This window comes from Pleurodeles waltl, chromosome 12, assembly GCF_031143425.1.
Source record: "Pleurodeles waltl isolate 20211129_DDA chromosome 12, aPleWal1.hap1.20221129, whole genome shotgun sequence".
Classification (NCBI taxonomy): Eukaryota; Metazoa; Chordata; class Amphibia; order Caudata; family Salamandridae; genus Pleurodeles; species Pleurodeles waltl.
Window position 1 is genome coordinate 126,779,689 of NC_090451.1, and position 5,837 is coordinate 126,785,525.

A 5,837-nucleotide genomic window follows, 5' to 3' on the forward strand; every position below is an offset into this window, starting at 1 on the left:
GGTATGCTCCCATGATGGAGGAGAGGGCCTTGTGGAGAATGGGTTCCCTTGGCCTCTCCGCCCCCTGTCGCACAGCAGCCCTCCCAGTTCCCCTGTGTTCCTGTGCCTCCGTCCCCTGGACCGTGTGCCCACTACCACTGCCCCCAGGTCCCTGTTGTTGTTGGGGTGGTGGGTTATCCTGGGTTCCCTGTAGTGGTGGACACACAGTTGATTGACGTGTCCTGGGTACGGAGGTATGGGCCCGCTGGTTGGGCGTTGTACTGGTGTTTCCAGAGGGTGGAAGGTCAGTGTTGGGCTGTGCCTGTGCGAGGGGAACCGACTGTCCCGAGGCTCACGATGGTCCGGGCTGGTCATCTGGATCCAGTTGGCCAGAGCTGCTGTCATCACTGTGGGCCTCTTCTGTGGGTGGGGTAGAGATGTCTGGACCCTCCTGTCTGGTGACGTTAGGTAGTGGTCCTGCAGGGGTATAAAAGCATGATTATTGCATCTGTGTGTGTCATGGTGTGCAATGGGTGGGTGAGTGTGTACCCCAGTGCTAGCATTCCTGTGTGGGGGCTTGTGTGATGATGGTTAGGGGTTGTTATGGGTATGTGCAGTGGGCATGCTTTAGTGATGGGTGTCCATGCTTTGTTGTGTCATGCAGGGCTTGGTGTTGGGATGGGTGGTTTGTGTTATTAGTACATTAGTGAGGAGTTGGAGTGATAGGGGATGGGGCAAGGGTGGTGGTGTGTGATAGCATACAGGTAGGGTGGGGGATGATAGTTAAGATTAGACTTACCAGTATCCATTCCTCCACCGACTCCTCCGAGGCCCTCAGGATGCATGATGGTCAAGACCTGCTCCTCCCATGTTGTTAGTTGTGGGGGAGGAGGTGGGGGTCCGCCGCCAGTCCGCTGAACCGCGATGTTGTGCCTGGAGACCACGGAACGCACCTTCCCCCGTAGGTCGTTCCACCTCTTCCTGATGTCCTCCCGATTTCTTGGGTGTTGTCTCACTGCGTTGACCCTGTCGACTATTCTTCGCCATAGCTCCATCTTCCTAGCTATAGAGGTGTGCTGCACCTGTGATCCAAATAGCTGTGGCTCTACCCGTACGATTTCCTCCACCATGACCCTGAGCTCCTCCTCCGAAAACCTGGGGTGTCTTTGGCGTGCCATTGGGTGGTGTAGATGATGTGTGTGGGCTGGTGTATGTGGTGATGAGTGTGGTGATGTGTAGTGGTGTGTGGTGTTTTGTGCGTGGATGTTGTGTGGGTGATGGTGTTGTGTGCCACTGTGGGGTGGGGTTGTCTATTGCTGTGCTCACTCTCTGGACTTCGTCTACAATATTTGGTCGTAGGGGTTTGTGGGTGAGTGGGTGTGTGTTTTATATTGTGTTGGGTGTGTGGGAGTGGTGTTTGTATGTGTATCAGGAGTGTGTAATTCGAATTGTCCAATGTGGCGGTGTTTTGGAGATGTGTGTGTATTTTGAGCGTGGCGGTGTGTACCATCAATGGAATACCGCGGTTCAAAGACCGCCACGTGGATTCGTGGGTCGTAATTGCATGGGCTTGTTTCTGTTGGCGTGACGGTGGAGGATTTGTTTTCGCCTGTTTATCACTGACCTTTGGTGTGGCGGACTTGTGTGGGTGTCTGAATTTCGGCGGTTTCTGAGATGTGGGTCATAATAGCTGTGGCGGAATTCCGCGGCCGCAGCGGTATGTTGGCGGTCTATTGCACGGCGGTAAGCGGCTTTTACCGCCAATGTTGTAATGACCCCCAATGTCTTTTACCTATGTTTTGATTTGGAGTGTAGTGGATGTATGGCAGGTGCCACAACAACCCTTGCAGGCCTGTTGCTGCAGGAGAGAGAACGCAACAAGGTTGCCATCTTGGAAGTGTTTTTGCCTCATTCCTACAGACTCACTATGATACACTAGAGATGCAACCAATTCTAGTGTGTTTCCCTAAACATTTATAGAACCAAACAAGACACAAAGAGGCACCTCTGTGGCATATAACCCAGAGAATGAGGTCAACCGAGGTGCAAAGAAAAGGGGCAGCCATAAATGTCAGTGTGTTAAACTTTTATAGGAATTATTCCTCTACATCGACAACATTGACTCTATACAAAGAGGATAACACAAGAGGCAGCTAAGCTGAACAGGAGGATTCAAATGTGTGCAGATTGATGAAACAGAGCTACAGTGGTAGATGGGCCGACAGGATAAATTCCAGAGGGACGGCATCTGTGACCTTGAATCAGTGTTTTACATGGAAATACAGAAGAGCTCGTACTCTGTATTCATTTAAAGCACTGCCTTGGGTTAATAGTCTTATGACAGCCCTCTGCTCAGGACGGGACTTTGTAGAACAGATATGTGTACCAGTATCTCCTGGAGCTTGAAAGTACCTTTTTCGTGCATACATTTGTACAGTGTCTGATGGTTTTGAAGTCAAAATCATCTCTGTTGGCGTGGCTACTCAAGCTTTGAAGTCTTGGCCTTGCCATCTAGACCAATCAGAGTAGAGCAGGATGCCTGGGTTTGGAATATAGAGTTTTTTTTCACCTAGACCATTGGTGCCCAGTGAGGCTCCTGCAGGGATGGTTTATTGGCAGTTTTTCAGGTTAAGAAAAAGATTCAAATGTGTATTTTCTTTTTAGGAATCCAAGGTAGGTCCAGGACCATGTCAGTATTTTTTGATACCCAAATAAGATAAATTACATAAAAATAAATTATATGGACCTTATTTACACAGTGGTTACCCTGCAAGCTTGACATGGATCCTCCCTATTTGTTGTTGTATACAAAAAAAGATTTCAGTCACAACAACACATTTGGGTTACATAAGTACAAGCAGTGGCTTGTTCCGGTGGCCACAGTTTGTGAAACAATAGTTCTGCTGTTTAAAACATCTCCTGCCCATGGAGTCTTTACTATTTGCTGTCCAGGACTGACTTTAAGATGTAGTCCTTGGGGTGTGTACCCATATAACCAAACACAGGTATATTCCTATAGACAAGCGGAGGTGCGGTGAAGCCCTGAGACAAACATCAGTAGAAGCAGGGGTGAGAAAAGGGCCACTTGATAGGGTCAGAAAGATATTTTCTTGACATTGATTTTCCATGTGCTTGGTAACCATGGCGACCAGAAATAATAATAATGCATACAGTTTACATCAAAGGATGCATGGGAACTTAGTAAAGTGGTTACATGAAGCCTGCGGTTGGAAGAGAGGAGAGCAGGTTAAACATTACTGGACTGTGACAGACGATGCGTGGAATCCAGAGGGTGATGGGGAAGCACTCTGCGTCTGTGATAGCAACTGTGGGGGGTGTTCGAGATGGTGTTTTTTCAAACAGGAAGCAGTGCTATTCGAGCTCTGTTATAGAAGGCGTTTCCAGAAGTGGCATCTGCAAGGTCGCAGGAGCTGTGAGGGAACTGTCAACAAAGCCATGACACCAGTGAATTCTGAGAGGAGCAAGTAATGGAGTTTACTCCACTTTTGTGCCCTATGATACGCAGCTCCTCTCACTGTGACACCCTTCTGTTAGCTTCTTTGTGCTACAGCATTAGGAAAATGGCTGCTTCCACTAACTGAACTCTATTTGAAGAGGCCCAATTTACATCCAAATAAAAGATGTTTTTTTCTATCAAGCTTGAGGCCTGAAGTGCTTGGGTCTAAAGTCATGACTCCTTTTCTACCATTTTGGAGACAACACATTTCGCCATCTTCTTGCCTAAAAATAAACTATGTGCTTGGTTCGTGACACTCCGGAGGTTATCAAGAGCATGTGCTATCGTATAATATTAAGCTCTACTCAAGTCAGTTGGTTAATGCACCCACTGCAGATGTCTTGACAGAACGAGAATGTCACAGATTACAATCCTGACATAGCTTTTTCACCTCTTCATCTCTGCAAGGTTGATGCAAATGAGTTATAGCAATTTTTTAAGAATGGCACCTCCTGTGCAGCGCTATGAAATGGCAGAACCTGTATTACCAAGCGCTATATAAAAACAAAATTGTTACTCCCAGTCTGCCCAACACCCACCAAACAAATAACCCTATGGGAGAGGATGTGGCGAAAGGGTCAGAGCTCCCAAGTGTTGCGTTGGGCAATTCAGTTCGAGTCTCTGTGCTGACTCAACATCCTGTGATTCTGGGCAAATCACTTAATTTCCCCTTGCTACCAAAAATGAATTTGTTCTTGTGTAATGTAACTGGTGCTCACGTAAAGTGATGTAATACCTTTGTATCGAGTTGGTGCTATAAAGAAGTGCTCCAATACCTTTGTGTCGAGGTTGCACTACATAAAACTGGGAAAAAAAGTCCCGCTGACATTTCAAAGAAACAGCAAGATGCCCCAAAACAAGGAAGATGAAAACAACATATCACCATGAGCGTGAAGCTGCGAGGAAAAAGAAAACAAGGGGGCATGGGGCAAGCAGCCACGGTGGCAGAGAGTTAACAATAGACAGTGGGAAGGGTATGCCCAGACGTGGGTCCCGTGCTTCCTATGCCCCCAGATTCAAGCTAGCCTGGCTGATGAAGGGTGATACCCTGAAACCAGTCCCAGGGTGCTTGTTTCTGGTCCAAGGAGAATCTGGCCTGGCACTTTGGGCTGGACTGTTCCCATGGGAAATAGGGTCAAGACTGATTTGCATATGGCTGGGTCTGAGCTGGAATGGCATGGCAAGCAAAATAACTGATAGAGTAAGCCCAGATCAGTGACTGGGGGTGAATGTTTGATTTGTTCTGCATTCTGTCCATCTTCTGTTGTTTCTGAAATAGACATCAGGCATGAAGGTACCCTCCTATTAGAACTTCCAAAATGGCCCAATAGCATGGACTCGCTTCCCATACATGTAACAGGGTCCCTTTTTGGTCTGATGGTCGGAAGGTGCTACACTTTCATTCTGACGTATGCAGTTACCCCTGCAGTTTCCATTCCCTATTTTTTTCTCCTGTTTCTATAAGGATCATACTACTGTGACTCTGAATACATCACTGAGGTCTCCGTTTGTTAATTCACAATTTAGGTTATAACCTTTACATATTGTCTCTCTGCTTCTTTATAAATGGAATCACCCTGGGAAATGTATTGACCTCACTTACTTTGTCTGTTATAGTGCTGAAACAATAGGTCTATGTGTACATGAATTGCTTCTCCAAACTGTACAATATTACAATGTTGCACTAATGTATCCATAATTACCTTATGTGCTAACATATTTCTTGTCACAGAATTGTGCTCTGTTTATTTCTTTGATAAATCAAAAATGCCATTGAAATATTTTAAAAAATGAATTTTAAAAGTGTTCAATGAAATCTGGCTTGGTAAAGGTCAAAGCACCAACCGCATGTATCTAGTCGCGCTAGACCAGGGTAAAGTCAAAGTTAAGACTGACCACAATAAAACGTGGATTGGCTGTACAAGGGGGAATGGGCTCAGTTTCGGCTTGCCTTCTGACTTAGAAGAAAGTTTGACAAAAAGATCAGGGGACGGTATAGTTCAGCGGGGCAAGGTAGTAGACTGTGGGCGAGGAGCAGTCATCATTGTTTGGGAACAATGACCATAGCCTCAGGAAAACTGCAGATGATGGTGGGAAAAAGCTCTGAGCAGGAGAAGCCGAATTTCCAGGACAAAGTGGTCAACTGTTGTCGGTCAAGAACCTGTTGACGTTGAGCCAGTGAAGCGCTTTACCTTCAGACCTTTTCACATTTTTGTAAGTCAAAAACCTCCAGCGGGACAAAGCTGCAGGTCGTAGCCAAAGAGTGTTCCACATGGCCAGATATCATCACTGCGAGGTCCGGGTAAACAAAATTTGCTGCTGTGAAGAAGAACATAGCAGG